Consider the following 12,081-nt stretch of genomic DNA (forward strand, 5'->3'; position numbering starts at 1 on the left):
TTCTATAAATTATTCGGAGGAGGAACCCGCCTTGCAATGCCGAAGACAATATGCGCGCCGGACTCGTCGTCATTGAAGCCTGGTTCAGGGGCTACTGAGGGAGTCCTGGACTAGGGGGTGTCCGGATAGCCGAACTATCATCATCGACCGGACTCCAAGACTATGAAGATACAAGATTGAAGACTTCGTCCCGTGTCCGGATGGGACTTTCCTTGGCGTGGAAGGCAAGCTTGGCGATACGGATATGTAGATCTCCTACCATTGTAACCGACTCTGTGTAACCCTAGCCCTCTCCGGTGTCTATATAAACCGGATGGTTTTAGTCCATAGGACGAACAACAATCATACCATAGGCTAGCTTCTAGGGTTTAGACTCCTTGATCTCGTGGTAGATCTACTCTTGTAATACCCACATCATCAATATCAATCAAGCAGGACGTAGGGTATTACCTCCATCAAGAGGGCCCGAACCTAGGTAAAATATCGTGTCCCTTGTCTCCTGTTACCATCCGCCTAGACGCACAGTTCGGGACCCCCTACCCGAGATCCGCCGGTTTTGACACCGACAAGGTCCTTACTTTGATGGTACTAATTTTCCTAGTTGGAAGCATAAGATGAAAATGCATATTCTCGGACATAACCCCGCCGTTTGGGCAATTATTTGTATTGGCTTGCAAGGTGAATTCTTTGATGGGAGAGAACCGAACCGTGAAGCGAATGCGGAAGAATTTAAGATGCTGCAATACAACGCTCAAGCTTGTGATATCATCTTCAACGGATTGTGCCCCGAAGAATTCAATAAAATCAGCCGTCTTGAGAATGCAAAGGAAATTTGGGATACTTTGATTGATATGCACGAAGGTACCGAATCCGTCAAGGAATCCAAGTTGGATGTGCTCCAAAGTCAGCTTGACAAGTTCAAAATGAAGGATGGTGAAGGTGTCGCTGAAATGTACTCTAGGCTTGCACTTATCACAAATGAGATTGCCGGCTTAGGGAGTGAAGAGATGACCGACATATTCATCATCAAGAAGATCCTAAGAGCATTGGATGGAAAGTATGATACCGTGTGCACATTGATCCAAATGATGCCAAACTACAAAAATCTCAAGCCAACGGAAGTCATTGGAAGAATTGTTGCTCATGAGATGTCACTCAAGGATAAGGAGGAACTTCATAACAAGTCAAGTGGTGCTTACAAAGCCTCAAGTGAAGCCCCCACATCATCAAGTGAGAAACGAACCTTCAATGAATAATTGAGCTTAATGGTGAAGAACTTCAACAAATTCTACAAGAGTAGAAGCAAAGAAAGAAGCTCCAAGTCAAGGTCTTATCATGACAAAAGATCTTCTAGTCGAGAGCGCAATTGCTATAATTGTGGTAGGCCTGGACACTACTCCAATGAGTGTACGACACCCTACAAAAGAAGAGAAGATTCTCCAAAAAGAAGAAGCAAAAGAAAAGAATCACCACCAAGAGAGAGGAGGAGTAAAAATGATTGTTATGAACGAAGACCCTCACAGAGAAGCAAGGATTCGGAAAGGAAGGACAAGTCATCAAGGAGCTACACAAAACAAAGACATCAAGCTCATGTTGGTGAATGGGTATCCAGCTCCGACTTCGACAATCACTCCGAGAGAAGCTATCACTCCGACTCCGAACATACTCAAGATGAAGGTGTTGCCGGTCTAGCACTTGTGTCAACCAACTCCTATGACATATTTGATTCACCAAATGAAGGAATTGGAAGATGCTTCATGGCCAAAGGTCCAAAGGTAACACATCCTGAGTATGTTGATTTCAATAGTGATGAAAAAGACTTGCTTGTGGATGATGATTTACTTGTTGACAACTCTAGTGATGAATACTATGATGAAACGTCAATTAATCATGCTAATCAAATGAATGACAATGATAAGGAGAAAATTGAGCTTCTAACTAAAGAACTAAACACTCTAAAGTTGGCTCATGAAACTATCTTCGAAGATCATCGAGAACTTTTAAGGGCTCATGAGAAGTTACGCTTTGAAAAGCTCAATCTTGAGCAAGAGCATGGGTTCTTAAAAGAAATCAATGATGATCTCCGTAATAAAAGTTCTTCTTACATTGCCAAGCGTTTACTCTTATCTACTTACATGCCTCAAGTCAAGTCTGGTAACAAGTACAAGAAAGATACTTCCTCTAGTAGTAACAATAATAATGTTAAATCCAATATTATTGCTTCTAGTAGTTCTCTTGATTCCACTAATGATTCTCTTAGCCAAGTTACACTTGAGCAAGAAAATAGCTTATTGAAGGGAATTATAGATAAAGGTGTTTACAAGAGCCTTGCCGGGAGTAAGCAATTCGAGGAAATTGTACGCAAGCAAGGAAGACACCGGAAGAATCAAGGTGTTGGTTTTGAACGAAAGTTCAATGCCAATGGAGTTGAGTGGGAAGAAGATCAATACCCCAAGATGAAGTTTGTTCCTCAACAAGAGAAGTATGATCCTACTTCCTTCAAGGGAACACAAGCTCAAGATGATCTTCCTCCACAAGACCACAAGAACAAAGGCAAGGATAAGCTTCAAGAAGAGATTGATGATTTTGAAGAAGCACCTAAAGTCTCGGTCAAGTGGATTCCCAAGACTACGTCAAGTTCTACTTCATCAAGTACAACTACAACTCCAAGGATTCCCATCAAGATGATGTGGATCCCGAAGAAGAAGAACTAGAGAGTTCTTGAGGGTGACTCCGCCAACATTCTTCACTCATATCTTTATGGCAAGGACAAGTGCAATCAACTTCCACATCTTGCACTAGTTCAAGGAGTCACAAACCCTCATGTTGGTAAGGCAAGGGACAAGGTAACCTAATGGTTTCATGGACATCATCTTGTGTGTGCATCACTCTATGTCTATGTATATTCTTGTTTGTTCCTTGTGGGACTAACCCATGTAGGCAAGTTGAAAGTGCAACTCACTCCAAAGGATTGCTCCAAATGATCTACTTCAACATTGAGCATCCACATCTTCAACACCTACATGAAGTCATCATCGACAAAACCCAAGGTTAGTTCATCCCTCTAAAGGGGGGATCTCACATCTAGGGGGAGCTTAACTCAAAAATTGAGTCAAAGCAACTCTAATGTTGTGAGCACATAAATGCATTATGTAAAAGTGGTAACCCCACTTGAGCTTAAACGATGAGTATGACCTATGATCAAATGTTCTCATTTGATTCCTAAGTCAATATACTCATATATAGATGACCTAGTCATCACCAATTGTTTGATAGATGCTAGAATTGGTTGTGCATGCTTTGCCACATATTTAATTTTCCATTTTATTGTGTGAGCATGTTGGTGCATATTTTACTCATTCAAGGACATCCACTTGTTGTTTTGATTGTTTGGTTCATTCTTCTTTTGACCAAGTGGATGGACAAGAATGCCTAAGAACCCTCTCCAGCTATCTATGCTTTTCTCGTCTCAAACTCTATTCATGCTACATCACAAAATTTGATCAAGTCAGATTCGAACCACTTTGTGTGAGGAGCACTCGGAGTCCCCGATTCGTCATAGACTTAAACTTCCAAAACCTCTTTGTGATTCTCGGTCTGACCGATTCCTCCATTTCGGTCCTACCGATTCCTCCATTTCGGTCCTACCGAGATCATTAAGTTGATCTGAGTTTTCCATCTCGGTGCAACCGATTTGAACTTTTAGGTCACACCGAGTTGCTGTAACTGAACACAGTTATGCATCTCGGTGCCATCGAGTTGTTCCACTCGGTCACACCGACAGGGTCGGGCTATATATAGACACGGGCAAAATTTTGGAAATTTCTCCGAACCCCTTCGCCCGCGAAATAGCTCGCTCTGCCATCGAAGGTCTCCGAATCGTCTCCTCGTCGCCAGCCGCCTCCTGTCGCTGGTCTCCGCTGCCGTCAACGGAATTCAACCCCACCATTGCCGCCGTAGCGAGTTCATCGCTGCACTAGGGTATGGACTCGATCTTTGTGCTATCCACATCTGATTCCTAGCACATTGTACTCTTATTGATTCTTGCCACGATTGAAACAATCCTATCTAGCCAAAGTAGTCCGTAGAGTAGATTAGATTCAAATTTTTAGGGTTAGGTTTCCGCCGAAACCATCTCGGACCCACCGAGTTGAAAAACTCGGTCTCACCGATTTGGCATATGCCATTGCACAAGTGACTCTCGGTCTGACCGAGAATTACTAATCGGTGCGACCAATTTTAGGATTCTATGAAACCCTAGCAGTCTCGGTGCCACCGAACTGTGACTCGGTCCAACCGAGTTCATCAGTTTAGGTTCCAAAAACTTCTTCGGTATCACCGAGTTTGAAAATCGGTTGATCCGAAATGATTTCTGTGGAAAACTAAAACTAAATTTTTGAATCATTCTTTTGAAAAATCTCTGCATTTTGTGATGCTCATCCACTCTGTCTCATCTATAACTCTTCACAGGGTCAGCAGTCAGCTTTTGCAGCATGTCAGACCAAAGTGACAGTCAGAACAGGTCAGCAGAGCAGATTCACTTGAGTGAGGGCACTAGTCCCTCCAGCACTTCAGATGAAGGGAGCAGAAGCGGTCCCAGCAACCTGCCTAAGGCTGCTACCAGGTAAAGGAGAAAGAGAACCTCAGACTCAGAAGATGAGGACTACAAAGCTGAAGAAGATGAGGCTACTTCCAAGAAAGTGGTGCTCAAGAAGGAATATGGCTCAGCAAAGGATATAAAGTCAGGCATGAAGATTAAAAGGCCTGCAGAAAGACAACCAATGTCCAAGGCCAGAGCATCAACTCAACTGCCTGAAAATCCTGATCCCAAAGAGGAATACCAGGAGTATTCCAGCTGTTGAGAAGAACAAGGCCCCAATGCCTGAGGTTGCTGACGAGGAAGATGAAGAAGGACAGTTTCTAAGGAAGCTCAAGCCAAAGATACCAGATCACAATGATGCCCATCCTATGGCTAAGGACATGAACATCAGAAAAGACTTAGGATTGAGGCTATGGAGGATGGCAGATCCATATGCCACAAGGAGAAGAACTGCTGTTGATTACAGGTTTCATACAAAGGAATAGTAGGACTTCTATGAGACAATCTTATTGGACAAGAAGCCCATAGTTTGTGATATGAGGTGGGTCGACTGGACCTACATGAAGGAAATTGAAGAGCACTATCCTGGAGTGCAAGTCAGCTTTGTTGCTTGTGGAGTTGCAGATTTTGTTGGGAAAAAACTCACAAACTGGAATGATGAACTTATCATGCAATTCTACTCCACAACACATTTTTACCCAGATGAAAAATTGTTTGGATGTCTGAAGGTACAAGGTACCAATCCACTGTAGAAGAATGGGCAAAACTGATAAATGCCCCAAAGGAAAATGATGATGATCTGGATGTATATGCCAAGAAGAAAATGGGACACAATACCATGGCACACATGTACAAGAAGATCCCAGACAAAGCCCTAGAGACTTTCTCTTTTGGATTAGTCCATTTTCTATTGTCAGGGCTGCCTACTATCAATTGGATTCTGAGGCACACTCTGTTGCCCAAGTCAGGTGACCACAACATGATCAGAGGTCATGCCATCAATATGTTGCATTTATTTGATGTGCCACAGAAATTCAAAGTCATGAGCCTTATAGTTGAAACCATTAAGAGGACTGTAGCAGATCATAAGAGGAGCTATGGATATGCCCCTCAGATTCAGGAATTGATCAACTCAAAGATGGGAACTAGCAAATATCTATTGGATAGGGAACATTTTCCACTCTATCCAGACTTTGAAGACAATGAGGTTGTCATGAATGAGGATGATCCATCATCAGTTCAAGATCAAGAGAAGAAGGAGAAGGCAAGGAAGGAGAAGTCAGCCAAGATGCCAACTCAAGAGGAGGCATCTGAGTATTTCTTGAAAACCAAGCAGGAGCAGCTTGGTTACTTGATAGCATCATCACTGAGGATTGAGAAGGGGTTGGCCACCTTAACTCAAAACCAGGAGAGCTTGGAAAGAATCATGGAACAAAAATTCTATGATCTAGATGTCAAAGTAACTGAGATTTAGTCAGTTGTGGAGCAACTGCAGGATGACATGCAGGAGAGGAAGGGCAAGACAACCACAAATGTCTTTGCCAAAGTGCCTAGATCTCAGAGGTCGGCTGCTATGCCAGTGCCAGACACTAGAGTAACATCTTCAGCACTAGCTACTGCCCCTTCAGCTCCAGTGCATCCAGCTTCAGCATCAACTCCAGCACCCTCTACATCAACTGAAGCCTTCATCCAAGGAGCCATCTCTACACCACCAACTGAAGATCAAGCCTGAGAGTCGATCTAGCACTATGCATTTTCCATGAACTTTTTGGTAACTTGTTGCCAAAGGGGGAGAAAAATGTATAGATCATAGGCTTCGAGAGAGAGAGTGTTGCTTTTGTTCTCTCTTGCTTTGTTGGTTTAAACTTGTTTGCTTTTTGATTGGTTGAGATACTATGCTTGTGAGACATTGATGATCATGTGTTTGATCATAAGCTACACTTATGCATGTTTGATGATATTATCCTATCTATCTTATGTGATCAGTCACTTTGCTTGGTGATGAGTGCATGTATTCAATACTTATCATTTTGAGCGCTCCACCAAGATGTATGTGACATGGAAGAGTAACCCATGAGCCTAATTCCTTGTGCATTTGTAGTCCAAAGCAAATTTTAAACTATGCACAAATTTAGGGGGAGCTCTTGCTTATCACATACTTCTCAAAGCGACGATGTTTTTATTCTTATTATCCTTTGTCGAAGCTTTCATCTATATGTTGTCATCAATTACCAAAAAGGGGGAGATCGAAAGTGCAACTATCCCTAGGTGGTTTTGGTAATTCATAACAACATATAGCTCATTGAGCTAATGCTATTCCAAGACTATTATTTCAGGAAAGCTCAATGAATGGCATGGCATGGATGATGAAAATGGATCCCTCAAAATACTAAGGACAAAGGATTGTCTCAAGCTCAAAGGCTCAAGACTCTTCATTTTATATTTTAGTGATCCAAGATCACATTGAGTCTATAGGAAAAGCCAATACTATCAAGGAGGGATGAGGTGTTGCTTAATGAGCCTCTTGCTTCATGTGTTTTGTGATATGCTCCAAAACCCTCAGCTACTTTCCCACATCCACAAATGACCTAAACCCAAATCCAAAATCGGTCACACCGATTCTTCCAATCCGGCGCCACCGATTCCAAAAGTCATAGCCACTGCCACAAACCCTAAGCAAATCGGTCCTACCGATAGGGATCTCGGTCTCACCGAGATGGGATTGTAATCTCTTTGTTTCCCTTCGTAACGTTTCGGTCTAACCGAAGTGAGCGATCGGTTCAACCGAGATTGCAATGTGAACTCTCTGTTTCCCTTTTGTAACATTTCGGTCTCACCGAAAAGAGCAAATCGGTCCCACCGAGTTTACCTGACCAACTCTCTGGAAAGCTTACTATCAAAATCGGTCTTACCGAGTTTGTGTAATCGGTCTTACAGAGATTACGTTATGCCCTAACCCTAACCGAATCAGTCTCACCGAGTTGCTTGTCAGTCCCACCGAAAATCACTAACGGTCACTAGGTTTACTAAATCAATCCGACCGAGTCTGTTGAATCGGTCCCACTGAGTTTGGTAAATTGTGTGTAACGGTTAGATTTTGTGTGGAGGCTATATATACCCCTCCACCTCCTCTTCATTCGTGGAGAGAGCCATCAGACTAAACCTACACTTCCAACTTACCATTTCCGAGAGAGAACTACCTACTCATGTGTTGAGGCCAAGATATTCCATTCCTACCATATGAATCTTGATCTTTAGCCTTCCCAAGTTGCTTTCCACTCGAATCCTCTTTCCACCAGATCCAAATCCTGTGAGAGAGAGTTGAGTGTTGTGGAGACTATCATTTGAAGCACAAGAGCAAGGAGTTCATCATCAACGCACCATTTGTTACTTCTTGGAGAGTGGTGTCTCCTAGATTGGCTAGGTGTCACTTGGGAGCCTCCGACAAGATTGTGGAGTTGAAACAAGGAGTTTGTAAGGGCAAGGAGATCGCCTACTTCATGAAGATCTACCGCTAGTGAGGCAAGTCCTTCGTGGGCGACGGCCATGGTGGGATAGACAAGGTTGCTTCTTCGTGGACCCTTCGTGGGTGGAGCCCTCCGTGGACTCGCGCAGCCGTTACCCTTCGTGGGTTGAAGTCTCCATCAACGTGGATGTACGATAGAACCACCTATCAGAACCACGCCAAAAACATCCGTGTCTCCAATTGCGTTTGAATCCTCCAAACCCTTCCCTTTACTTTCTTGCAAGTTGCATGCTTTAATTTCCGCTGCCTATATACTCTTTGCATGCTTGCTTGATTTGTGTGATGATTGCTTGACTTGTCCTAAGAAAGCTAAAATCTGCCAAACTCTAAAATTGGGAAAAGGTTAAGTTTTTAATTGGTCAAGTAGTCTAATCACCACCCCCTCTAGAATTACTTCAAGGTCCTACAGCGGTCCGGTGCGCCAATGGGTGTGCTTATGTTTACTTCTCGCTGTGACAGAGAAACCGAAGCTGCCGTGGCGGGGCCCTTGCGGCAACGATGACTCCATGAGGGTGGATTCAGCGAACGCTACTCTCCGGAGGTTCCCATGGAATAGGTCGGTGCGAGGCTTGCAATTTTTTCCCGTGAAGCGCATCAACAAAATCGGAGCTGCCGGTCTTCGACGTCTCGGCCGACTGTTTGGCTCTGGCCGATGAGGTCCTCAGGTGTCATTCATTTGGAGGGGTCTTGACGGGTCGTCAGCGGTGAAGTCGGAGTCACCTGCTCGGGGAGAGGTGATGGCGATGACATTGCAGGCAACCTTGATGGTGTCATGTCCTTGATGGCGTGTGTGGCTTGTGGGTGCCAGGTCGGCCGGTTAGCCCTTTCAATGGGCGTATTGTGACGGTTTTCGCCCGTGTTTCCGTTAAAAATTAACCAGGCAACTATCTTCTGCTTAATCAATGAAAAATGACAAATCTTTTGCCTCGTTTCAAAAAAAAAATCCGTCTCCATTCATTTACAGTTTACCAAAACTACGTTCAAATTTTGTCTCCACATCAACTCAGGATTAACATGCTTCATTGGTCTGTATAACATGTTTCAAATGACCTAAATATTTGCTTCATTCCCATCTCCAAAATCATATGCCTCATATTCTCATATCACATGTATTCCGTATTCACCATAATATTAGCTACAAGCTCGTAGCCACTGCTGAACGAGGGTGCGTTGTGAACTGACACGGTGAAGTTGTCGACAAGATCGGACCAGGCGATTAAATTATGATTTTAAATTATTTTTCCTTCCAATATTTATTAAATATGTTTTTAAAAGCCTTTACAGTTTTCAATTTTGTCCCTTATTATTTATTAGTTATGTTAAAAACTTAAAAATATATTTTTAAGTACCAACCTAAATTATGATTTTAAATATATTTTCCATACCTAGCATAGATGCCTACTACAGACAGGCCCACCTGCTAGCAAAAGTTGTGGTCATTTCAAGAATGTCCTAAAAATGCAGTTTTTGTTGAGTTTGACGAATTTTCCTTTTCTGTCAAGGATATCCGCACCGCCAGGTGATTCGGTGAAGTGACTCCACCGGCGACCTGTACCCTATGACACCCTATAGCGCAGTTCCTCCCTCTCGTCCATTCGCTCGTGTTGCCTCCGTGGAGTTGTGACACCAGCTCCTGGGTCATCCATCCGAGCTCTTTTATGGTACCCTGAAATGAATACTGACCGTTCATCTCTAAATATCCAACGTCCCAAAAAGATGTATACTGCTTGAATTGGGTTAGCAGTACACCATGCACTGCTCGTTCAACGCTAGCAGTATACGAGATTTGAGGGCAATTTGGGAAGATTTAAAATTTTCAGCTCGTCTGACCGATTGATGCGACCCACTCGTTCTCCCTTTCATTCTGTTCCTCCGTCACGCGCATGCATCTCGGCGAGCCCATCTCCCGTCCATACCTCGATCAGGACGTGCTAGTGGACCAGACGCTCGGTGGCTCGGTGCAGGTTCTCACCAACTCCTACCCGTCCTCCTCTTCCTCGCCAAGCTGTATTTGAGGTGTTGGCTTAGGCTGCTCATCGTGGCTTGATTCATGGCGGTGGTAGCAAAAACACCGGATGCTGCTGACGAGCTCGCCGCCGTTGAAAAGAAGGCCATACAGAAATACGTCATCCCCCGCCACGGCTCCCAGGCAGCAGTACGTAGGCGACAGGTGCACATGGATAGTTTAGTATTCACCTTTGTAGAGTTTGCCTTGTCCAACGCAAATTCAGGTTTTAAGTTGTAAAGTTAGTCTGATGGCAATCACAGTGATGGCTCGGTTATTTCCTAGGAGCAGTAGTGAGCACCTGGAAGAAATTTTTAATGCCACTCAGTTTCTACGATGCAATCATACCAGATGTACCCAATCATGGATAACTGAACTTCTAATCCATAACAAGGCAGAGGATGTTCGAGGCCTGCCAAAAGGTCACGGATGTGCGAGCCTGCAAGGTCAACAAGAGGAACATGGCGATTGTATGGAGCCAACTAACGCGGTGGCAGCGGCAGCGGCAAGAGGGGCCGAGGGGAGCTGGACGGCTGGCTGGGTGTGTGGGGATGGCGCGTTGGGATTGAAGTGAAAATTAGGGACTAAACTACCCTCAAGAAATCAACAGTGAGATTAGATATATACTGCTCCCTTCTCCTCCATCTCATACATATGTTCTCTGACCACCTCCATATTCCACGGCCTGGTTACAGCATGGATAAGCTCCAACACAAACATAGGTGGATCATTGGACCGCAGGCACAGCAGCGTCATAACATCTTGTTTCTCAAGAGTACGTAGCAATCGGTCCTTCTTGGAGTTCAACAAAATGGACAGTAGCTAAATTGGAACTAAGGTGACCGATCATCCACCGGTGGGTAGAAATATGAATGTTGACTAGGGTCCCCTGTGCTCATTTGATTCTGAGTCGGCAGCATATCAAGCTCCTAGCCCCGCCTTAACAACCCTCATAGTGTTATGTCCCCCGATCGATAGCTTAATACATTTCAGTATTTGGCTTGCTTTCTTCATTTTCCTTGCGTAGGTAGAAACCTTTCTGGGTGTGTCAGCACACCAAATTATATGACTATATTCAATATGCCCTGATGTCCATAGTACCGTACTCAGACGACCCTACCCTTCCAGAGTAGTAGGATTACATTCATCGTTCCAGCTGTAAACATATTTTCTAGTTTGACTGAATGAGAGTCATGCAATAGGCATCAGTAGGGAGTGCGAAAGCAAAAGCTAAGTGATCGGACTAACACAGAGTGCATTTCTCCCGGGTAAGCTTATGTTCCTGATATCTGATACCTATGTTTTCTCCTTATTCTATTAATAATTAATCCAGTTTATACGAAAAATACGTAGGTTGAAGAAGTTATCAAGAAAAATGATTGGGATCTTTCAATATGCTATTCTTGATATCATGTTTTTTATTCTTGATCCTATCAAGTATGGATTCTAGATTGTTAGTTGGAGCATCGTGACCAGTCTAGTTTATTGTGATATGATCCCGAGGGACTCTTCAAATACATGTAGGGAGTCACACAGGTCCCCGACATATCAAATTGTATCTGGATTTGAGTCAGAGCATTTCCGCTGATTCCTAGCTCAGAAATCTTTGCTTTATTTACTAAAGATTGGAGCACACAAGCGCACAAGCAGTAATCTGATTGAGAAAATGGATAGTTGCTACCATTGATATTAAAGAGTCTGTCTAGTGCCAAAAAGGTCCTTCCAAGGCCTGAGCTATCAAATTCATGTGATACACACTTTGCTCTCTGCGGATCACACTCAGCTTACTACAACCGAGGGTAGGATTGGTTGCACAACACATGATATCCATTTTTTATTGGTGATAGGAAGATGGCTCAATCATTGAACTAGCATTGAACAACCTACTTCAGAAAAAACATAGAGTTAACCATGTAGTGCGAAAGTGCTAGTTTCCCCCTCCCAGAGGTG

This window comes from Triticum aestivum, chromosome 7B, assembly GCF_018294505.1.
Source record: "Triticum aestivum cultivar Chinese Spring chromosome 7B, IWGSC CS RefSeq v2.1, whole genome shotgun sequence".
Lineage (NCBI taxonomy): Eukaryota > Viridiplantae > Streptophyta > Magnoliopsida > Poales > Poaceae > Triticum > Triticum aestivum.